The 25,627-nt window shown below is 37.8% G+C and overlaps 1 protein-coding gene across 8 annotated transcripts in view; it reads right to left on the bottom strand.

Moving 5' to 3' along the window:
* The window catches only part of TFDP2 (transcription factor Dp-2), a 218,285-nt gene that overhangs the window by 93,991 nt on the left and 98,667 nt on the right, over positions 1-25,627 (bottom strand). For 2 of the 8 annotated variants that reach the window (XM_077130305.1, XM_077130304.1), the window contains exon 1: positions 11,206-12,228. The exons of 5 other annotated variants lie outside the window; for them this stretch is intronic. The gene's annotated coding sequence lies outside the window, so the exon portion shown is untranslated. Of the gene's footprint in view, positions 1-11,205; positions 12,229-25,627 lie in introns of those variants that run through there. One more of the 8 variants, XM_077130303.1, reaches the window with a different exon arrangement.

Raw genomic sequence — 25,627 nt, forward strand, 5'->3', positions numbered from 1 at the left:
TAGACACTAACGGTTTCTTTCACTCACAATTCTTTAGGGGGCTCTAGTTACAGTCAATCATCGTCAATATGTCCAATTACAATAAAAAATTTAAGCAAATAATTGTGGTCTGTCTACATGATGCCAGTATAAATTATTTTTTCACAGAACTGACTTTCTGAAAATTTTTTTGCTGAATTAGCTTTAAAAAAACCCTTCTCTACCCAAGCCTATATCAGATCCTTCCTAGAAGATCCAAATAACTTACTAAAGGAAAGAATATGACTATTCTATGGGATGGTAAATCTCTCACATCAAGGGAAGCACAGGGTCCGCCTTTTCAGGATAAGTTAATCTCCGAACCTAAAGAAAAGTGAAAAGATGACCTAGTTTGCCATGGTGTATGCATTTGTCAGACTCACAGAACTATAAGTGAAAAAAAAGGTAAATTTTACTGCATATGAATTATACGTAAAAAAAAGAGGTGGGAAAAGGCAATTTCACATTTATTATTAAAAAGCTTACTATAGATTATCCTCGTGGTTTTCCTCTTCTGTTACCTAAATTAGGGCTATTTTGTATAATTTTTTTTAAATTTATATTTTAAACAAGTAGTTCACGTACTTGTCTAAATTACATTTCTCTAGCTACTGTTTTCAGCCTCCTGCCATTATCATCTTTCCCTCTGCTGGATCATTCTCATCAGCACATAAATATGCATTTTTTCTCCAATCTTAAAAACAAGCGAATAAAACCCAAAACAGATTTTCTTAACCACACACAGACTTCTGGTTACCAATTCATTTCTGTTGCCCTTCACGACAAAACTCCTCACAGAAGCTCTCCCTATTTGTTGTCTCCACTTCCTCTCCTGTTTCTCTCAGATCCATTCCAATTTTTTCTCCACAGCTCCACTGAAATGGCTCATGAGGATCATCTCCATGCTGCTGAATCCAATGGTCAATTCTCAGTCTTCAATTTACTTTAAGCTACCAGCCATGTAGTCTCTTTCTAAACCACTCTTTTTTAAAATGCGATTTTAATGAGCTGTATTTCCATACCACAGAAACCATACAAAGTATACAACAATCACTGGCTTACGGTATCATCATATAGTTCTACATACACCCCACGATCGAATTTAGAACATCACACTTTCTTCTAAAAGCTTTCTCACCTGGCACCCCGCCCCACCCACTGACCACTTCTTCTCAGTCTTCGTTGCTGCTTCCTTCAGTCTAGACATTTGGGAGCCCCTTAATTCAGTTCTCCAGTCTCTTTCCTATCTGCCCTTCCTCACTAGAGGATCCAACTAGTCTGTGGCTGTAGACATGCTGATGGCTCCCATGTACTCTTCTCCAGATTAAACCTTCAGATTCACAGATCTTCTTGATGTGTAACAGGCATGCCTGAAGGTGTCTCCACCTAGAATGTCTAAAACCTCATGCCTGACTGACCCTCCCCCAACTCGCCCAGAAATCTCCTCCACCCTCACCCCTCGCCTCAGTAACGCTAACGCCCTTCTTCCACCCGTCCAGATCAATGCTGACTCTTCTCCTTACCTCATACCCCACCTTTAGTCCATCATAAAACCTGCTGGCTCTATCCTGAATACAACTACTCCCATCTATCCCAACCCCCATCTCAGCACCCAGCACACAGCAGGGCCCAATAAGTATCTGTTGGAGGAATGAATGAATGAATCAATCAGTCAATCAATCAATGACTGCAAGCAAGCATTCCGATGCAAAAGTCATGAGCCAGGAGACACAAGCACACAGGGAAACCAAGTTTCCTCCCAGTTCCAACTGCCACACAACCTTTCCCTTCTGTGCTGGTTTGAAGGGAAGTATGCCCCCTAAGAAAAGCCATGTTTTAATATGGATCCCATTTCTTAAAGGTAGAATAGTCTCTATTCAATGCTGTGTATTTGGGACTGTGATGGGATCATCTCCCTGGTTGATGAGATTTAGTCAAGAACGGTTGTTAAACTGGATTAGGGGATGACATGTCTCCACCCATCTGAGTGGGTCTTGATTAGTTTCTGAAGTCCTATAAAAGAGGAAACATTTTGGAGAATGAGAGACTCAGAGAGGGCAGAGAATGCTGCAACACTACAAAGCAGAGAGTCCACCAGCCAGCGACCTTTGGAGATGAAGAAGGGAAATGCCTCCCGGGGAGCTTCATGAAACCAGAAGCCAGGAGAGTAAGCTAGCAGATGACGCCGTGTCTGCCATGTGCCCTTCCAGCCAAGAGAGAAGCCCTGACTGCGTTCGCCATGTGCCTTTCCAGATGAGAGAGAAACCCTGAACTTCATCGGCCTTCTTGAACCAAGGTATCTTTCCCCAGATGCCTTTGATTGGACATTTCTATAGACTTGTTTTAATTGGGACATTTTCTCGGCCTTAGATCTGTAAACTAGCAACTCATTAAATTTCCCCTTTTAAAAGCCATTCCGTTTCTGGTATATTGCATTCCGGCAACTAGCAAACTAGAACACCTTCCCTAATGATAGCTACTATTGCCAGTTCCTATATACCTTCCAGAAAAATTCTAGGCATAGTCAAGCATATATGCATAAATATCCTTTCTTTACACATACGGTTGAATAAAGTTTGTACGTTGCTTTTTTTTTCACTTAATAATATCGTCTTCGATGTCTCCATATCTATAAATGAAGTGATGCTTCTGTATTCATTTTGTTAGCTATATAGCATTTATTTTTATGGCTCTAGCTGTTCATTTATTGAGTTTCTTATTAATGGAAAATCTTTTATTGTTACATAGATAAATCTTTTAATGTCACAGATAATACTGTAGCGACTATACAGATATAGCCAATATACATATTGATTGTACAAATTTACCCTCACTTCAGAAATACATGAAAGTGTTCATTTTCACATATTCTCAACAACCCAGAGTATTATCAAACCTTAGTTTTGCCAATTTTGAAGTTGAAAACAGTATCTCATTTTGGTTTTTTTCTTTTGGTTTTAAGTTATTACTATGAGTAAAGCTAAACATCTTTTGTTTAAAAGCCATCTACACTTTCCTTGTTGAGGATTATACCTACTTTTCTATTGCCTATTGATTTTTTAAAATTGATTTTATAGCTATTTAAATATTGTGGGAATAAGTTTATTCTGTTACAGCTGCTGCAAATATTTTTCCCACCTCAACATTTTTCATTTGCTTTTTTTTTTTGGCATGGGCAGGTACCAGGAATCAAACCCGGGTCTCTGGCATGGCAGGCGAGAAATTGTCATTTGGTTTTGTATGTGATTTTCTTTTGCACATTTTTAAGAATGTAGTCAATTTTATAAATCCTTTCATGATTTTTGTGTTATACTTAAAAAGGCCTTGTGCGTATGTTTAAATTTTTAAAAAATGAAGGTGGTCAGCACAGCCCCAAGGTTCATGCTTTTACCTCTGCCCCGCCCCTGGAGGTACACAAGACACATGGGACATGCTATATTTTACTTATCTGAACAGTTTTGAATTTCCAGATGAATCTGCTAGTCTCTCAAGTTAATTATGATTAATTACATGTTAAGACTGTATTAAATATCCCCAATGTTTTCTTAAAATACTCTAATGCCTTCATTTTAAATGCTAAATCCCTGACTCACTTAAAATTTACGTGGTGTAAAAAGTGAACGATCCAAGTTTAGTATTTTTCAGATGGCTACCTTTAATGAATAATCCACTCCCTACCCCTACAATGATACGAAATGCTACCTTTATCACTCACTTTTTGGGTCAATTTCTTGATTTTCCATTCTGCCTCACTGATCAGCCTATTCATGTGCTGGTACATAATTTTATTTCATTGATTATTAAAATTTCCACTGGAAAATAAGCATAGCTGAGACAGAAAGTGTAAAGTACTTCTTTCCTTCTCATACTAGCCCTTTAACTATCTGTTTATTTCTGCATAAAGAGCTACCAATTAGCTTAAAACAGTATTAATGAGGTCAAGTTATAGTGTGATTCCAGAATGGGCCAATTCGTTTTGCAAAGAGGAGAGATTTCCACCACCTTAAGACTGTTTCTAGCTTAAGCCAACTATCCACAAAGCAATATACGCCGTTACAAAGAAAGTGGGCAGGAAGAAAGGAGCTGGACGCCTCAGAAAATAACTTTTACCTCTTTTTGAAAAATAACTTAGGCCTGGTAAGTAAACAGCATTATCATCATAAATGAAACATATATTGTGTTAATAACCCAGAATTAGTGTAAAAGGATAGCATCTGCAAGTGGAAATACAAAACCTGGAAGATAAATACAGCATGTCCATTTATAACCTGTGTTGCTTGGGAGAGGGACAAAGGTAAATAAATACACTTTGCAGTTACTCTGACCTTCATTTTGATGTTTAAACATATTTAGATATCTCCAGTTAAACAAAGTTTTCTATTTACTATTTAACTATCTCAATCTTACTTTCACAAATTATTAAACGCATTGCCCAGCTGCACACTATAGCACATGATGTTCTATTTTCTTGTATTTGTAGTGAATCAAAGGCCATCACCATTACTCGACTTTTTAACTTAGTGACCACAAATTCACTTTAATCAGGACGAGTGAGAAACAGAAGACAGACATTTATAACGTCGCCAGCACTTTATGGTAAAAGCGACTTCTGGACCTCTTTCTCCATTTGGTTTCCAAATGGAGACCAAGCATTCCATACCGTATAAGACAGAAGTTATAAAGGCACATTCCTATATAGCATGGGCATGGAAGTAAAAGCGTGGATCCACCTAACCAGAATCTTTCCATGAACCAAAGAAAGGATCTTTGTAGCAGCCATAACAAAAAGCAGTTCTACAGCCCTCAGGTTATACTCCTCAATAGGTCAATAAATCTTAAACGCCAGCCTTTCTTACACTCTTTCTCTAGAGGATCAAATCTCTTGGCTTTGACAAGCACTTTTACTCAGAGGATACCATTTAAAAGTTAGATACATCCCTCTCTCTCTGGTATCCAGAATCATAAATGCCCTAGATTCCTTAATTCCAAAGGAGAAAAAAACATTTCTTTCTCTGTCTTGTCACATGCCAGGATTTAAACCTTGTCTCTTCATTTCTTAAGCAAACTCCTTAATTCAAGCTCTGGTATCTGGAATATTGTAATTGTTTCATTTAGTCATCAAACCTCAAGGTTAAAAGATCTTAGAAATCATTTAGTCCATTCTCCCTATGTCACTTTTTCAGGTCCTTTCCCTATGTCACTTTTTCAGGTCCTTTCCTTTCAATATTTTTAAATGTCCATCTAAAAGTATTTGCTTCATCTGCAACTTTGATGCTGCTGTTTTATCTCTAGTTAAAGCATGTCATTTTTTCCTTCTTAAATTACCTTGCTCAGTCAAGGAAACTCTTAATTCTTAATTTTCTCATTTCTCTTCCAACTGCCTAACTAAAATGTCCTATTTGGGGGCAATGTATTTTCTGATTAATAACTGACTGAGTTTACATACGTCCGCAAACAACTTGTTTCTTCCAATCCTGCAGAGCAGTTCTTCCCAAATGTGCCAGTCCCATAAGAAGAGGACCACAGCGGGAAAGTGTCCTCTTATTCAAACTACCCATTCCTGGGGTCTGCTAGACACCTAAAGAACCAGAAAATAGGTGGGGAATCCATATTTTTAACAAATGCCTCAGATGATTCTTGTCATGAGGCACAACTAGGAAATACGACTCCAAGTCCCCCTTTTCTCTTTGTTCAAATTAAGAAAGTAATGACTTGTCAGTAGACTATCCTGCATTGACCTTATCTCTATTTCATTTTAACAACAGAAGGGCTGAAATGGTCCTTATTTCTTCAGTCACTTCTTATATGCCCTCTTTAGCGTCTGGCCCCTTTCCAAGCACTGCAGCCAGTGGCCAGCAGGGGGTGCACGGACGCCGCGGGGCTGGTGCAGGGGCGCAGGGTGCAGAGGCTGGGGCGCCTCCCGCACCTGGACCCTTCCGGAAGCCCAACTCACTGCCCAGGAGCCGAACTCACTGCACTGTAACTCACTGCACTATAACTCACTGCCCAGGAGTCCAACATACTGCGCTGGAACCCAACTCACAGCCAGGAACCAACTCACTGCACTAGAGACCAACTCACTGCACTAGAGTCCAACTCACCACCCAGGAGCCAACTTACTGCGCTGGAGCCCAACTCACCGCGCTGAAGCCGGGGGGCTCGTCCGAAACCAGGCTCAGGAAGGAGCTCCCAGCCCCCCTTAAGTGGGAACCTGCCCCAAACGGTGGTAGCAAATCACAATTTATAGTCAAGTGAGACATTTTCCCTATAGTTATAAAAGGTGACAGTGATTGGAGACAAATTCAGGATTAAAAAGTCTTGGGTTCTTAAAATAAATATAAAGTTTTAGGACATTAACTCAGACTAGGAACCACCCCTAAACAGGTTTCAGAGCAGTTCTTTTCTTTCACCAAATAAAAAGAGAGAAAAAGGGATCATTGTATCCCATAACATCATACTAAGTAGCTTATGGAAAACTGCATCAAGTTATTGATGTTTTTATTTTAACAAGATTTTCCACTTGACGGTTATTATAGAAGCTATATTTAAATCAAATTGCAAAAAAAAGAAATCATAAATTTAGACATCAGTGCACACAAAACCTCTTTGCACTTAAATGTTATCCATTAAAAGATCTTGTAAACATTGATACATAATTTCTACCATATCTACCTCACACTCCTAGGTGCTCAGTCGTCTCTTCATTTTTCTGTCAGGGAAATCGCTAAGAATTACCAAACTGTGTGCCACAAGTAAGCAAAGTATCTACAACAAAGTTCCTTGCTGATGGTTTCCAGCTTTAGAGTTATGATTCAGAAGTTCATTTGAAAGTTGGTTGCTTGCAACTTGGTAGAAAGAAACACTGTTATGACAGGCTCCTGGGTCCATTCACAAAAGCCAGGTTAACTCATAATATACTTACAGCACAGCACTCATATCATTTCATCTGTTCCTAAACAACAGTGCAAAAGGTCCCTTCTCATAAAATACAAGCACCAGGCAAACTTCCCTCTTACCCTCACTGCAGGGAAGGCGGATTTCTAGATAGCCACGAATTAATGGAATACATATGTGTAAGGCAGAGAACGTCCAAATCAGTCACTCCTAAACATTCCGACTTGGAGTGCAATGGCCAGGGAAGGCTCCGATTCCCCTGACCCTCGGTTCTGTGCTATGGGATGCCTGCAGGGGCCCTGAAGTCTTCACGCAGCTGTGTTTTAAATAGTCAAATCAATTGCTGATGAACCTGCTTATTAGACTTAAAGCACAATATAGGAATTTTTTTTTCCTTCAGACACTAACAACCAATTTCCAGATAGCAAACTCAAAGTGGTTTGGTTTCTCATATATACAGTAAAACAGAAATTGGTTTATCTTATAGCGCATATATCCACAGTATAATAAAAACAAATATACTTTTCTCTATCATAATCTGACTCTCAATGATTCCATTGTAATTTTCTTCTGCACCACTGGAAATTTATCTTAAAATAATTTAACAGATTTGCTGTACTTTGAAGATTTAAATGTCAATTATTTCTGTATTGCTTGCTGTTTTCCTTAAGTTACTTATCACCATGTCTATATTTATAACTGTAAGTGACACATTTTTGATAACTATAATCTATGATATTGTCATAGATTTATATCACATGGGGGCCAACAACTTTTTACTCAAGGTTGTCCATTCCATCAAAACTATATATTCTTTGGTCAACACTATAAAAGTTCTTACTTTGGTCACACATGTAGTTTGTAAATCCACATAAGTTATCTTAGAAAGAAAGAAAAACTTCAACTACTACTAGTCCCTAAACCAGCAAGATGTATGTAAACCATTTAGTGTCCCTAAAAACTCTTATTTAAATTTTAATATAAAATCAATTCATTAGGGCGGGCCATGGTGGCTCAGCAGGCAAGAATGCTTGCCTGCCATGCCAGAGGACCTGGGTTCGATTCCCGGTGCCTGCCCATGTTTAAAAAAAAAAAAAAAGAAAGGAGGAAAATCAATTCATTAAAAGTCTCTAAATTTTGTTATCATTATTTAAAGAAAAGCTTCAGAGAGCTCACATGTCCTAGTTAAGAGCAACAAAAATTTTTCATAATCTCTTTAAAGGTTGAATTTTTATCGTTTCCCATTTTCTCTTCGGACTAATTAAACATTCAGAAAGCTGTATGACATTTTATCCATGTACAAATTTTGAACTATGTCTCAAGAACTTTTTTGACTATTAAAGTACAAGGCAGTGTGTGCTGGGGGTGAGGAAACTTTTGGTAGCGGGTGGTGGCTGCCCAGCATTGTGACTGCAATTAATATCACTGAATTTTTTTTTAATTTAACTTTTTTAAACATAACAACATACAAACATGAACATTCTTACCATATGATCATTCCATTCTTGTATATAATCAATAACTCACAATATCATCACATAGTTGTATACTCATCACCATGATCATTTCTTAGAACGTTTGCATCAATTCAGAAAACGAAATAAAAAGAAAAAAGAAAAAAACTCATACATACTATACCCCTTACTCATTCCTCTCAATGATTGCTAGTATTTCCATCTACCCAATATATTTTAGCCTTTGTTTCCCCTATTTTTTTCTATACCCCTTATCATTGATAACTAGCATTTTAATCTACTCAATTTATTTTAACATTTGTTCCCCTATTATTTATTTATTTTTAATCCATAACATCACTGAATTTTATATCTGGATAGGGCTAAAGGGGGAAGTTTTAGGTTGTATTTATGTTACTAAAGTAAAAATTTTAAAAATTAAAGATGAGAGGTTGCTAAGGATTCACAGGGAGGGAGGGATGAATAGGGCAGCATAGGGTATTTTTAGGGCAGTGAAAGTGTCCAGTATGATATTGTAATGGTGACTACATGACATAATGCAGTCATCAAAACTCACAGGACTGTAAAACACAGACAGTAAATCCTAATGTAAACTAATACAGTAATATGGTTCATCAATCGTAACAAATGTACATGTCAATGCAAGATGCTAATAACTGGGGAAAGTGTGATAGAAGGGGGACTATTTATTACTTTGTACTTTTTGTACAAAGAACAAAATAGTTCTTCCACATTTCTTTGTACTTTTTGATCAATTTTTCTGTAAATCTAAAACTGCTCTAAAAAAGAAAATCTATTCATTAAAAAAAGTACAAGGCAATTAAATTAGTAGTAATTGTAACTTATAGCAAATATTTACTAAATGCCAAACAGGTGAAAGATCTGGTGTTAAGCACTGGTTTTTCAAGAGCTAACTTTAAGAAATTAATAAAGTTAAAATGTATATAAATGCACATTATAGGCCAGGACAACACTTCTCTTCGTGTTCTTATAAAAGGAAAAGTTTTCTACTTTATTCATGGTGAATTCCACAAATTCAAAAACGAATTTTTACGTTGGCTGTTTCATTGCATGCTTATTGCCTTCAAGTTCTTCCATCCTACCTTTTTTCAGCAGATCATCATTCTCCTCTTTCCATGACCAACCAATCTAAGCTTACTATCTTTTTAGAGGTACACTGCAACATGTCATTTCAATTAAACCCAAAATAGTTCTCCTGCATTTCTTAATCAAATGTCTTCTCAAATAAGTTACTTGCTTCTCACAGACGATGAAATGACCTATGAACATATACAACTGATATTTCATATTTCATTTTGTGCCTTAGTACCACCATTTATTGTGCAAATACAAACTTTTGCAACTTCTGAGTATTCCCTATAGATTTTATAATGGGTTATGTTTCTGGATAGTCTATATCCAGAATTTTTTCCCATAAGTTAAACGCACTGAAATTAACTTTCCTACATTTTCATTAATTGCACACAAAAGAAATATGAAGATAGAAAAGCCTGTCCAAAAGACATGTTACTCAAAATAAGTTAGTCTAAAACTGATTTTTCAAATCCTGAGTATAAAGAACAAATTTAAATGACTAGGTTTTATTTATTCACTGATTAAGTCAGATTTATGACCACCCCCTCCCCATTCCAGCCACTGTGAGTCTGAATGAAAGGAGCTCAATTGTAACAGAAGAAACATCTGTTGCTTTTTTCTTCGCCAGGGCTTCCTAACTGAAAGAAAAGCTCTGGCCTGACCTCCCCTCCCACTTTGCTTTCCTACTCACACTAGGTGCCATAAAACTTAAAAAAAAAAAAATGTATTAAATTATTTAACATTTTACTTAATCTATTAAGAAGGATACAGTTTCTCTAGAAACATTCACTTCTTTATTAAAGTTTAAAGAATGCCTAAATACAATACACAGGAAAAAAATGTGACTGCAAGGGAAATTAACTACTAAAACATAAACCTCAAAAGTATACTAGCAGTGGTGACCTCAATCGAGGTGTCACGCATTCCAGGCTCCCTGAGAACTGCCTGGGGCTAAGACTTCTTCAAGTCATCCGGGCTCATACAGGGCTGTAGGCTACATTTTCTTTGCCAATTCAGAGCTAACAGAATGGCAGTCACTGCCCCAAGACGCCGACACCAAACGGTGCCACCCACGCTCGCACTGCGCCTCGGGATAAGCCGTGAAGCAGTGGAATGCACCGGCCCCTTTAGGAGCAAACAATGCCTGGGCTTCATTAGAATACAGCTGACATTTTCAAAGCACAGATACTTTTAAGAAAAATGTACCAGAAAAAAAAAAAACAGGAATGAAACAGCTATGAAAGCTAAAATGTTTGTCAAGTGTCAGGTTATTTCTAAAGATCCTGAGGAAGCATACTTTGCTGTTGACAATTTGAAATTTTCATAAATGGAAAAATGTATAGCTAAGGGCAAAGTTTCTTTTATCATCTACTGGAAAGAAATGAAAGTAAAAACTATCATTTCAATTGCTCTTACAAAGAATAACCATGAAGTTCCTTTAAAATTGTTCAATTTCTCAACTGCTTCTTTTAGCTCTTGAATGAAAAAAAAAAAAAATGAGAGCTCCAGACTATGTTCACATTTGAATTAATTTATATAAGTAACAGTGATCAACTAAGCTAACTCTCCCCCTCCCCCCAGCCCACCCCCCACCCCCCTCATACCCTGTACTTTCCCTTTCTGCATCAAGCAACGGTGTCTTGATTTCAGCGTGCTCCTGGGTATTTATCAATTAGCATTGCTGCTGTTTAAAGAACATAAAATAAACGCTGAGAAAACTTACCGGGCAGCGAGAAGCCAGGCGCTCACCTGGTCTGGGGAAGCACGCCTTCCCGCAGAGCCAACAGCACTCGCAGCCTTTGTTACCATTCAGTGGAAACTTGAGACTGGGTCAGACGTGAGCAATCGAGCTCAGGAAAGATCCATTTACAATACTCAGCAAAACTAAAAAGGTGCTCAAGAAAACTCAGTAAACTGACTTTTAAAACCCATATGCATACTGTCTATCGTAACAGGGCACTTCAAAAGAAACTGGAAGTTCAGGTTTGAAGAGACCAAAAAGGTCCTTTTAAGGGACCCTTCTATGTTTTCATATTAAAACAAATATGACTTTGTTTGTTTGTAATATTAATATGACTTTGTTTTCATATTAAAGGTTTTAAAAAAATGCTTAAAATAAAAGTGGTGAGATGCCCAACTCAAAGCTAACATTTCTCTAAATAACCTGAATTTTAGCTAAAAAAAAATAAGATCAAACTTATTCATGAAACCTGCATAACTGGAATTACACATTGCAGGGCTAGCTCCAAAGCAGTCATGAAGCAGGAGACCTTAATGCATCTTGAAAGCAGAGCAAAGCATCGTGAATTCCCACCAAAAAGGGGGTGGGGGGAGAAACTTCTGTAAAGCTGTTCTGAGTTTGTGAACCTATAATAACTGTCCTGCTCTTCTGGGGAGAAAGGAAAAAAAAAAAGTCCGGGTCTGCCCTCTTGAGATAGGCAGCTGTGCCCCAGCTCCAGAATGAACGACAGGCCCATTTCTGATATCAACTAACAGCAGCTTAGTTGTGTTATATTTCTTTTTTTTTCACTTTCTTACATGAAGCCTTAAAATTTTCAGGTTACAACTTTATATCTAGAATTAAGTACCTTTCTCCATTTTCTCAAGAGAGAACCCAATTATGTTGCCCTAGTTTTTTAAATGATTAATTAAAAACACCGACCTAATCATCTCACTCAGTTTTCCTAAGCAGGAAGCTGAACAAAGGATGACCTCTTAAGTTCCTTTTCAAATCTATTCTTTGCAGAATCAGATAACTATATGACTAATTATCAATATTAATAAACTTTTCCTGACTCCTGGTATGCTGGCATAAAGAGAAACAAAAAGTAGGCAGCAAATATTAAAAATAAAATAGTGAGATCATAAAATTTTTAACTAGGCGTGAAAATGATTTACCAAAGCACATGTTTATACAAATTCAAAACAGTAAACATTTTAACGACATATATTTACTGACCCCTGTTATGAGCCAGGCACTGTTTTGGGCCCTGGGAATATAGCAGTGAGCACAACAGACAAAAGTTGAACAGAAAAGCCTGTCGGCAGGGAGCCTCTTAGGTCATGCATCAGTTCCCTATGAGCATGGCTCTTGCTGGCGAGTAAAGGCCTCTCCTTCCTTGATCAGCTACCACCTGATCTGAAGAGCCTAGTCTGAAAACCTGTCTCGACACAGCTCCGCAACGGCAGAGAGCTGTGCTCTGTGCACTGATGAATCTTCTGTGTCTAACAGCGCCTGTTAGACCTCCAATAAACAGATTAACGGGATGAAATACATCAAGGAGAGCTTTTCCTCACTCAGATGCTTTCTTTACAGGCAGATTACATGCATACTACTCTTACATGCATACAGGGATATGCCAATGACGATACAATACAGTCTAAATTAATTCGGGTTGTAAACATACCAATTTAAACAATTTGTAAATACAAACTATATGGCCCTATATCTTTTCAGATTCTAAAACCTATTTTCACTATCATTTGTGAGATCACTATAACACTTGAGTAAGATTCAATAAAAATTCTATATAATCTAAGTTTTGTGGATAGTCAGATTTCAGAGGAATTTTGAATAAAAAAAGAAACTTGGAAATTACACAGCATCTGATCAGTTTTATGTGTTAAATTACGTATGTTTTTATATATACCCATATTTCAAGATGATTTTAAACTCCCCATCCTACTTCTGACCAGCCTTGAACTCCTCACCAGGAAGCACACAAAGAATGGAAGCACACACCTCCACCTTCAGACCAGCCGGAAGTGCTCATTCTCGTCGCCTCAGGCCAGAGTACTCAGGTGCTAGATATGGTCTCACACACACTAGTTTCCTTAAAATGAAAGGATTAAACGTCCAGGTACTCAAATACACTTACGTCTAAATAACAAAGCTCCCCCCAGAGAGCCAGACCGTGATCGCAAATTCAAATATAAACTGGCTGGAGTATTCGCACTCTCAGTCTGTGTTCTAGCAAAAGCCTCTCAGCAACCCCAGGTCAAGAAGCAATGTGCTCCCATGAGGTCCAGCACTGGGTGGAGGGAGGGAGGCCAGAGGGGCTCTGCTGTCCCTGCAGGAGCACTGCTCCAGCTCCAGCCACGCTTCCTTTCTTTGACAAAACCTCACTGAGCACCAAGTATTCACCAGGCACTGCAAGGCAGCAAACTGGCTCCTTAATGCCTATTCCACAGATGCAACTTTCAGCCTCACTCTATTTCTCCACCTGTAGCGGCTAATATTTTGTTTCTCTCTCCCAGCTTGCCTTCTTTCCCAAGAGGAGTTTAGAACTGGAGAAGGGGCCCTGGGACCCTAAATACATTTAGACGTAAGTGTATTTGAGTACCTGGACGTTTAATCCTTTCATTTTAAGGAAACTAGTGTGTGTGAGACCATACCTAGCACCTGAGTACTCTGGCCCGAGGCGACGAGAATGAGCGCTTCCGGCTGGTCTGAAGGTGGAGGTGTGTGCTTCCATTCTTTGTGTGCTTCCTGGTGAGGAGTTCAAGGCTGGTCAGAATGGTCCCAGGGCCCCTTCTCCAGTTCCAAACTCCTCACTGGCACTCCCTTCATCTAGCCCATGCCCTTCTCAGCCAGCAGCACAGCATGATCAGGACCTTCGGGGTTCCTTTCCAAGAACATGACCCAGTGTGGGAAGTTCACTGGACTTCCCACTGCCAAAATAAAATGCATCTTATGCAGGTCCTCTCAAACCATTCCTCATTAATATTTGATAGAATTCCACTGAAGCATCAAATTGATTATCTGGAAAACACCAAAGAAGCCTACGCATTCTCTCCCCTAGGTTTATAAGGTGATTTTATTTTGAGTGGCGTCTGCTATGTTATTGGCACCCTGACCAGATATTAACCAATACAGAGTTAATAAGATACATTTATAATTCTATAGACAAAAATTACCCTATGCTAGCACAATGATAGTTTTATTTGGCCCATGCCTGCTAACTATAACAATATACTAGACCCATATGAGGAGTGGAAATTACCAACCCTGTGCTTGTACTTGTTAGCATTTTCAAATAAAACATTTAATCTTCCCATCAAGGACTACACCTGAAGCAAAGGGCTCCTTCGTCCTGCCACTTCCAGGGACAAACCTTTGTTTCTCAGTAGCATCACACAGTAAATAACTTCACCTTTCACTCTCCTTTTCCTCTTTCTCTTTCAACCCTTTAAATACAAACATTCTTCAAGATTCTGTCCTTGATGTTCTTTTGTTCAAGACATACACTCCCTCTTCAGAGGGCCTTGCCCATTTCTATGGTTTTGAACATCTGCATAATTTTAGAAAAAGAAGAAACACATATATACCATACTCCTGACCCCTCCCTCTCACTGACCACTAGTATTTCCCTCTGCCCAATTTATTTTAACATTTGTTCCTATTATTTATATATTTTTAATCCATATTTTTTACTCATCTGTCCACACTGTAGATAAAAGGACCATCAGACACAAGGTTTTCATAATCACACAGCCACATTGTGAAAGCTGTATCATTATACAATCATCTTAAGGAAACATCCACCTAAAAATTTTTGATGCTTTCCTTGCCAAACAGCTGATATAAGACATTTACTGTCTAATCCCAATCTGCCTTTTGAAGCCAATCTCCCACAATTCCAGATGCGTGGATTACTCACTATTCTCTGAACAGACCATACCTTTACTATTAAGTTCTTTCTTCACCTGGTTAACTACTCCTCATCCTCCCAAACCCTTATAAATGTCACTTCCTCAGTTAAGAGATTCCCAATCCCCCTTCGCAGACATGTATCACATTCCTTTGTAATTTCACATCTGTCACATCCCTAATCAATGAGTTCTGAGATGGAAGGTTCTTCCCAACTCCAGCCCTCCTATTGTATCCTTGTAACTCTGCAGTCTAGAAGATCACTGTTATAAGTTGAACTATGTTCTTTAAAAAGGTATACTGAAGTCCTAATGTCCACTACCTCAAAATGCAATCTTATTGGGAAAATAAGACCATTTCAGATGGAATTTAGCAAGTTAAAATGAGGTGTAGTCTGTGGTATATAGTGGCATTATTCATGCTTTGCAATAAATGGAAGAGGCCTGAGGGTACATAGATTGATGAACGGAATATTGAGCAGCTATAGGAAGGAATGAAGTTGTGTGGCAGGCAACCAGGTGAATGATTCTTCAGGACACTGTGTTGAGTGAAATAAGCCAGAAACAAAAGGACACATAATGGTTTCACTGATATAAACTTTCTATGATGAGTAAACTCTGAGAATTGAATTCGAGAGCACAGGTTATCAGGGGACAGAATGTAGGCAGAGATTAGGCAATTGAAGATTAAGGAGTATGGAATGTTCAATAAAGCTCACTGAAAATGTTCCTAGACTATAAGCTCATACAACAGTCACATCTATTCCTGAGTTTTAACTGTTATTTCTATATTCTGAGATGATGTGCTCTTTGTATATAATCAGTCATTCTCTGCAACTTTGGGTATCTGTGTGACACCTAACAGTCAGAGTTAGAGTTTTACAGCTCTGAAAGCCAGCATTAATCCACACAGCAACTGTTAAAGAAACTAAAGAAGAGATCAAACTTTAAGTAGTGATATGAATGAAATGGATCTGGTTAGGACCAAGGTAAATCAGAACACAGGGTATAGGATGATGTTGTATACATTTAAAAACCTCAACTTCTGTGTGAGATCAAAGGTAGAAATGCTTATTTCATTCACAATCTAATTATTCTGTAGCACATTATCTAATTTGTCAGGTCAGTTTATCTAAACTACTTAATTACAAGGAACCTATAATAGGAAATGAGATCTTGCTATTTTGTTTAGGCTAAGGTAATACTATATATATTCCAGAGTATTTGGGGAAGAAAATAAAAAATTATTTGCAAAGTCCCCTTGAGGGATTGGGGGAAAATGTGAAACTATTAATTTTCCCCAACTGAGGAATTCCTGATATTCTCTCAAGTATTAGGGACTTCCAATTTAATAAGCCAAGTCCTCAAATTTGAGGTTTATCCTTATCAAACTTCTCTATGCAAGGGCAAAGCTAACCCACTTATAACCATGCTTAAGAGTCACCCCAGAGACCCTCTTTTGTTGCTCATATATGGCCTCTCTTTCTCTAAGCCAACTCTGCAAACAAAATCACTACCCTCCCCTCTGTATGGGATATGACCCCCAGGGAGGTAAATCTTGCTGGCATCATGGAACATGACTCCCAGGGATTAGCCTGGCCCTGGCTTCATGGGATTGAGAAAGCCTTCTTGACCAAAACAGATAAATGAATGAACAAGTGCCATTAGCTTGACCAAATATCTTCAGTGACTTCCCATCTGCTAAAAGAATTCCACAGACAACAGGATTATACTATATTTATAAATAGTTACTTTCTTTTACTAATTACCAGCTGCCTACAATTCTCTATCTTTTGCCGAACATGTCAAGGATACTTCTTCTGTCCTGTCTTAAAAATGTATGCAGTAAACAACAATAACAAACAACAACAAAACAAACTTATGCAGTTAGCTAATAAATGAATTCGTCAAAGTGGCAGGGTACAAGATCAGCACCCCCAAAATCAGTAGTGTCTTGATACACAAACAATGAACAACTGGAAGAAGAAATCAAGAAAAAAATTCCATTTATAATAGCAACTAAAAGAATCAAATAAATAAATCTAACCAATGCGAAGGACTTGTACAAAGAAAACCACAAAATATTGCTAAAAGAAATTAAAGACTAAAAGCAAATGGAAACATATTCTGTGTTCACGGACTGGAAGACTACTGTCAATATTACCCAAAGCAATATATACATTAAATGCAATCCCAATAGAGATTCTAAAAGTGTTCTTTGCAGAATGGAAAAGCCAACCATCCAATAGTACGGAAGGATAAGGGGCCCCAAATAGATGAAGCCAGCCTGAAGAAGAAGAATGAAGCTGGAGGACTCACATTTCCATAAGGGAATAAGTTTGCAAACTTATTACAAAGACACAAAAATCAGAGCACGTGGTACTGGCCTAAGGACAGACATAGAGACCTATGGAATAGAACTGAGAGCTGAGAAATCAACCCCTAACACTTACGGCCAACTGATTGTTAATTTTTTCTTTACATTTCATTGATATATATTATGTATTCACATACCATGTAATCATCCAAAGTGTACAATCAGTGGTTCACAATATCATCATATAGCTGGGCATTCATCACAATTGACGTTTTATTTCTTTTTTGTGTGAAAAATAACATATTTACAAAAAAGCAATAAATTTCAAAATGCATTGCAACAATTACTTGTCGAAGAGATTTCAGAGTTTGGTATGGGTTACCATTCCACAATTTTAGTTTTTACTACTAGCTACTCCAAGACACTGGAGATTAAAAGAAATATCAATATAATGATTCAGCAATCTACTCATTTGTTATCCCTACCTTCTCTGTATAACTCCACCATCATCTTTTATCTTTCTCCCACTCTTTAGGGGTATTTGGGCTATGCCCATTCTAACTTTTACATGTTGGAAGGGGCTGTTGATAATATGAGTGAGGGGGATGAAACTAGTTGACGTTCTGGAGAGGCTGGCCCCTCTGCATTTCAGGACTTATCTAGTCCAGGGACACATTTGGAGATCGTAGGTTTCTGGAAAATTACTCTAGTGCATGGAATGTTTGTAGAATCTCAAATAATATACTAGGTGTTCTTTAGGGTTGGCAGAAAAGGTTTTGGTTGGTGTTTGACAAGTTATGGTAGGTAGCAATGTCTAACTGAAGCTTGCATAAGAGTGACCTCCGGAGTAGCTTCTCATCTCTATTTGAACTGTCAGCCACTGATACCTTATTTGTGACACTTCTTTTCTCCCTTTTGGTCAGGATGGAATTGTTCATCCAACAGTGCCAGAGCCAGACTCATCCCTGGGAGTCACCCCTGGGAGTCATCTCCCATGCCACCAGGGAGATTTTCACCCCTGGATGTCATGCTCCACGTAAGGGGGAGGGCAATGATTTCACTAAGACCAACTGATTTTTTACAAGATGGCAATGACCACTCAATTGGGAAAGAACAGTCTCTTCAGAAATGGTGCTAGGAAAACTGGATATCCATTTGGAAAAAAAAAGAAGAAGAAGAGGAGGAGGAACTGGATCAACAGCCTTAATATATCACCTAGAACTATAAAATTCCTCAAAGAAAACATAGGGAAACAACTCCAGTACCTTGTGTTAGGCAACGGATTCTTAGGCTTTACACCCAAAGCACAAGCAACAACAATAAAAAATAGATAAATGTGTTTTCAAAATTAAAAATGGTTGTGCATCAAAGGACTTCATTGTAATAAAGTAATGGGAGAAAATATTTGGTAATCACATATCCAATAAAGGCATAATATCCAGAATATATAAAGAAATCCTTCAACTTCACACAAAGACAGACAACCCAATAAAATATGGATGAAAGACTTGAAAAGACAGCTCTCCAAAGAAGATAGACAAACGGCCAGAAAGCACATGAAAAGATGCTCAACATCATAAGCTATCAGGGAAATACAAATCAAAACCACAATACACCACTTCATACCCATTAGAATGGCAATTATTTTTTAAAAAAGGAAGTTAACAAATGTTGAAGAGGATATGGAAAAACAGAAATACTCATTCATTGCTGGTGGCAATGTAAAATGGTGCAGCAGCTGTGGAAGGCAGTTTGGTGGGTCCTCAGAAAGTTAAGTATAGAATTATCATATGACCTGGAAATTCCAATATTAGGTATTTACTCAAAAGAACTGAAAGCAGGGATTCGAATAGATATTTGCACACCTGTTCAGAGCAGCATTATTCACAATTGCCAAAAAATGGAAGCAACCTAAGAGTCTATCAATTGATGCATGGATAAACAAAACGTGGTATGTCCATACAGTGGCATACACTTAGCCTTAAAAAGGAATGAAGTACATGGTACAACATGGATGAAACTTGAAGAGACCTGTTAAATGAAATAAGTCAGACACAAAAGGACAGATATTACATGATCTCACTGATTTAAAACAATTGGAATAAGCAAACTCATAGTCATAATCTAGAATATAAATTACCAAGGAACGGAATAGGGACAAGGAATGGGAAGCTAAGATTTAAAATGTACAGGGCTCCAATTTGGATGATGGAACTATTTTGGCAGTGGATGGTGTTCTAGTTTACTAGCTGCTGGAATGCAACATACCAGAAACAAATGGCTTTCAAAAGGGGGAATTTGTGAGTTGCTAGTTTACAGTTCTAAGGACTCCCGAAACTTATCAAGACCCACCCCAATGGGTGGAGACATGTCATCACCTAATCCAGTTTAACAACCACTCTTGACTAAATCACATCTCCAGGGAGATGATCTGATTACAGTTTCAAACATACAGTATTGAATAGGGATTATTCTACCTTTACGAAATGGGATTTTGATTAAACATGGCTTTTCTAGGGGGCAAACCAGCACAGATGGTGATGATGGTAGCAAAACACTGGGTGTGCAATTAGTAACACTGAAATATATATCTGAATGTGATTAAAAGGGGAAATGTCAGATTGTATATACGGTATCAGAATTTAAAGTCATTGGAACTACATTACACAGTGAGCACTATGTTAAACCAAGGGCTTTACTAATGCATAATTATAAAAAAAGCTAACATCTATTTTTCTTTTATTTTTTAATTTTTTTCTGCTACCATCTATTGTAACAAATGTTTCACACCAATACAAGTTGTTGTCAGTGGGGTAGTGTATGGGAATCCTTTATTTTAAGCATGATTGCTCTGTAAACCCAAAACTTCTCTAATAAAGAAAAAAAACACATATGCAATAGTTTTGTCCGAAATGCTTTCCCCCCTCTTCTTAACTTCTTGAAATTCCACATACTTCTCAGCATCCAGTGGGAGTGACACCCCTACTATTTGTGCTTCTCTGACCTCTTGAGTACAACCTAACCTTCATCCTCTAAATTCCTACATAAAGACATTAAAATATCAAGCACAATGTAGCTAAAATAAATTACTTATAACATTGGTAATATAAGTTATAATAACTCTTTTTTTTTTGTATGCTGTATGGCGGGGTCACATTTCATTCTTTTTCCATGTGAGTATCCCATTATTGCAGAACCATTTGTTGAATTTTTTGTTTGTTTTTCTGTGTGCTTGTTTGTTTTGGGGGAAGTGCATGGACAGGAATCAAACCTGGGTCTCCTGCATGGCAGGCGAGACTTCTACCACTGAACTACCTCACATCCCTGTTATAATAACTCTCAATGAATTAAATTACATGGTAAATTTTAATGAGCTTTTGCTATAGCTGCAAAATTTAGCTTGTTCATTCAACTTACACATATTTATTGACTGTTTACAACTTGCCAGTCATTATGGGAGGCCCTAAAATATACTGGTGAAGGAAGCTGCAACCCATATTCCATTTCAGTCTAATCAAGGAGACAGACTATAACAACAAGAAATGCAATCATATCAGTAAAGTGCTATGAAAGAAATTAATAGGAACTAGAAAGTTGGAAAGCAGTTTCATATGTGTGCTGTTTTAGATAAGGTGGCCCAGAGAGACCTACCTCCCTGAGAGGAGGGTATTCAAGCTGCAACATGGAAGATGAGAAGTAACGGGGGAAGGGCATTTCAGGCAGAGGGAACATGCAAAAGTTCCCATAATATTGATAATGAAAATTAGAGCAAATAAATTAAAATTGAGGAAGTAAAAACACACATAAAGGATTGTTTTTTACTGTAAAACTAATCAATCAATTTTGGTCATTTACACAAAACAGAAGGAACCCATCCGTTTCTATTCATCAGTAGCTACAGCAGAGGAGATAGTAAAGAATCAAAATCATGGATATTACTCTGAGGAGACAACGAAAACGGAGCAGATACCAAGCACATGACCTGATCTCAATAAATATTCCTTACATACCATCATAAATAGGTAACATTTCACTATATGGGTGTGTCATATTTTTTTAATTTCGTTACAAGTGGATATTTAAGCAGTCTCCACATTTTCCCATTATGAATTATATAATAATTAAATAATTTCAAATCTCTGCTTGTTTTCTTTTTTAAAATATTTTTATTGAGAAATCTTCACACACATTCAGTCCTTCCACAATATACAGCCAATGGCTCACAATATCATCACATAGTTGTGTATTCATCACCATCATCATTTTTAGAGCATTTGCATCAGTCCAGAAAAAGAAATAAAGAAAAACTCATACATCCTATACCCTTTGTCCCTCCCTCTCATTGATCACCAGTATATCAATCTACCCAAATTTTTTTTCTCTTATCACCCCCCCTTGTTATTTATCTGTTTATTTTTCCTTATTTTTTTACTCATCTGCCTATACCCTGGATAAAAGAAGCCTCAGACTCAAGGTTTTCATAACCACATGATCCCACCGTAGAAACTATAAAGTTATACAGTCTTCTTCAAGAATCAAGGCTACTGCAACACAGCTCAACAATTTCAGGTACTTCCCTCCAGCCACACCTATGCACCATAGACTAAAAAGGGATATCTATATAATGCATAAGAATAACCTCCAGAATAAGGTTATTCTGTTTGAAATCTGTCAGCCACAGATACTTTATTTCGTTTCATTTCTCTCTTCTCCCTTTTAGTCAAGAAGGCTTTCTCAATCCCATGATACTGGGTCCTGGTTTATCCCAGGAGTCCTGTCCCATGTTACCAGGGAGATTTACACCCCTGGGAGTCATGCCCCATGTAGGGGTAGGGCAGTGACTTTACCTGCTGAATTGGCTTAGAGAGAGAAGCCACATCTTAGCAACAAAAGTTCTCTGGGGGTGACTCTTTGGCATAATTATAAGCAGACTTATTCTATTCTTTGCAGGAATAAGTTTCATAGGGCCAAACCCCAAGATCAAGGGTTCAGCCTATTGAATTCTCCTTATTTTCTAAAGACAGACTCCCAGAAGGGTTTTTATTGAGTGTATTAGTTTCCCAGCTGCTAAAACAAATGCCATACAATGGGCTGCCTTAAACAACAGGAATTTATTGGCTCATGGTTTTGAGGAAAGAAGTTCAAAATCAAGGCAATGCTTCCCCCTGGGGCTGGGGCATTCTGGGGCTGGCTCCTGACAACCCTGGGTCCTCGGCTTTTTATCTCATAGCAATGTGCATGGCAGGGTCCTCTTTCTTGTCCAGGCCCCACTGGCTTTCAGCTTCTTGCTTCTCCTATGGCTTCTTTTTCTGCTGCCTTTTCTATAAGGCCACCAGGCACAGGACTGAGGCCCATCCTGATTCAATTGGGCCACGCTTTTTTTAACTGAAGTAACCTCACTAGCAGTCCTATTTACAATGGGCTCATGGCCACAGGAATAGATAAAGATTAAGAACATGATTTTCTGGGGTTACTAACCCCAAGCCACTACCCCATATCAAAGAATATAAACTATTCTAAGGGGTTGATATATTACTAATTTGCTTCCTACGGCACTTGTGCTGATTTACAGTCCCACCAGTAACACCAATTTCTCACACCTTTGCAAACACAGGTCATAATTTTAGAAAATCTTTCGTAATTTGATAAGGGGAAATGGTTTTGCTTTTAAATAAATTCTGCAAATTAGGGTAACATATTTCCAACATAAAACTTCCAGTTTTAACGAACGTCTTTCAGGTACACAATTCAGTGGTGTCAATTACACTCACCACGTTGTGCTTCCATCACCACCATCTATTTCCAAATCACTGACTCCCCATACCCCACACCAGCAACCCCTGCTCCTGGTAACCTTCAACTGCTTTCTGTCTCTGGGAATTTGCATATTCTAGCTATTTCCTATAAATTATATAACACCTGTCTCTTTGTGTCTGGCTTATTTCATTCAACATGATGTCTCCAGGGTTCATCCATGTACCATGTGCTTCATTCCTCTTTAGGCTGAGCATGTCCAGTGTATGGATACACCTCATTTTGTTCATCTGTTCTTTTGCTATTGAGCACTTGGGTGGCTTCAACCTTTTGGCTAAGTGTGAATAAGGTGGCAAGAACAATAGTGTAAGAAATCTGTCAAATCTTTGCTTTCAATTATTTGGGGTATATACCTAGTAGTGAGATTGTAAGGTTAAATGGCAGTCCTATGTTTAACTTTTTAAGGAACTACCAAACTGTTTCCACAGCAGCTGCACCACTTCACATTCCCACCAGCAGTAGCTGAGGGGCTCCCATTTCTCTGCATCTTCACCAGCACTTGTTTCCCGTCACTTCATTACAGCCATTCTACTGGGTGTGAAATGGTACCTCACTGCAGCTTCGATTTGCATTACCTTAATGGCTGATGACGCTGAGCATCTTTCCATGTGCTTATTGGTTATCTGTATATCAACTTTGGAGAAATGTTTATTTTAATTGAGCTATTTACATTTTTGTTGTTGAGTCATAGGAATTTAAAAAATATATTCTGTATAGTAAACCCTAATCATATATATACGATTTCCAAATATTCCCTCCCATTCTGTAGGTTGTCTTTTCACTTTTTGATACTGTCCTTTGATGCACAAAAGTTTTAAATTTTGATGAAATCCAATTTACCTATTCTTTCTTCAGTTGCTTGTGCTTTTGGTGTAAAATCTAAGAATCTATTGCCTACTATAAAACACAAGATATTTCCCTAGGCTTTTTTCTAAAAGTTCTAAAGAGCATTGGCTCTTTTATAGAGGTCAATGGTCTGTTTTGAGTTACTTTTTATATATGGAATGAAGTAGGGGTCCACCTCCAGCTTCAGTCAGCAGATACCCAGTGTTCCCAGCACCATTCGCTGAAGAAACTTTTATTTTCTTTCCTCACTAAGTGGACTTGGCCCTCTTGTCAAAAATCAAGGAGCCAGAGATACATGACGTTATTTTTGTAGCTCTTAAGTACCTCATCACACGATTCCCATTTATATATATATACATCAAGTTTTTTTGCTATGCTGCATATTTTTGTCTACATTGCATTGTTTTAAATATTTTTATTGAGAAATATCCACACATGTATAGTCCAAGCATATTATACAATCAGTGGCTCACAAGATCATCACAGTTGTTCACATGATCATTTTTAGAATATTTGCATCACTCCAAAAAAGAAATAGAAAGAAGAAAATAGAATTCATACATTCCATACCCCTTGAACTTCCATCTCACTGACCCACAGTATTTTAATCTACCCAATTTTTACTCTTTATCTACATATATTATTTATTTATTTTTATCCTTATTTTTAAAGTAATTTTATTGAGAAATCTTCACACATATACACTCCATACATGGTGTACAACCTGTGTCTCACAATATCATCAATAGTAGTGTATTTATCACAACAATTATTTTTTTCGAACTTTCCATCACTCCAGAAAAAGAAATAAAAAGAAAAAACTCATACATACCATAACTCTTATCCCTCCCTCTCACTGACCACTAGTACTTCCATCTACCCAATTTATTTTACCCTTTGTCCCCACCAATATTTATTAATTTTTTTATCCCTATATATATATAATTTGGTTTTCTACAGGTTTTAACATTTTCCTTGCACATTTAAATATTATACATTCTAGGGGTACAGAGGTTGTTCAGTAGTAGAATGCTTGCTTTCCATGCAGGAGACCCAGGTTCGATTCCTGGACCATACAACACCAGTACCACCACCCCCCAAAAAGGGAAATATTATGCATTCTAATAATTAAAGTCATTTCAACAACAACAAAGAGAAACAACGCTCTGATTAAATAGCATTTTACGTCCTGTAGGATATCTCGAACCAGCCTTGCTTTTACCCTAGATTTACTGTCATCCCACCCAGCTTCTTCCTTCACCAACGTGCAGTTCCTGCTAGCCACCCAGGCAGCTGGGAAAGACAAGCACGGCCGTCCTTGACAGTTGTTCTGAATGTTTTGATATGCAAAGGTATAGCACGGTCATTTAAACTTGATCCTACCTCTTTGCATCTTTTTTTAAAATTTATATTTTGTATTATCAAACCAAAACAACACACAAACACGAACATTCTTAACATACAAACGTTCCACAATATCATCTCATAGTGGCATATTCATCACATGCTCACTTTTAAA

The sequence above is a fragment of the Tamandua tetradactyla genome, chromosome 15, assembly GCF_023851605.1.
Source record: "Tamandua tetradactyla isolate mTamTet1 chromosome 15, mTamTet1.pri, whole genome shotgun sequence".
Lineage (NCBI taxonomy): Eukaryota > Metazoa > Chordata > Mammalia > Pilosa > Myrmecophagidae > Tamandua > Tamandua tetradactyla.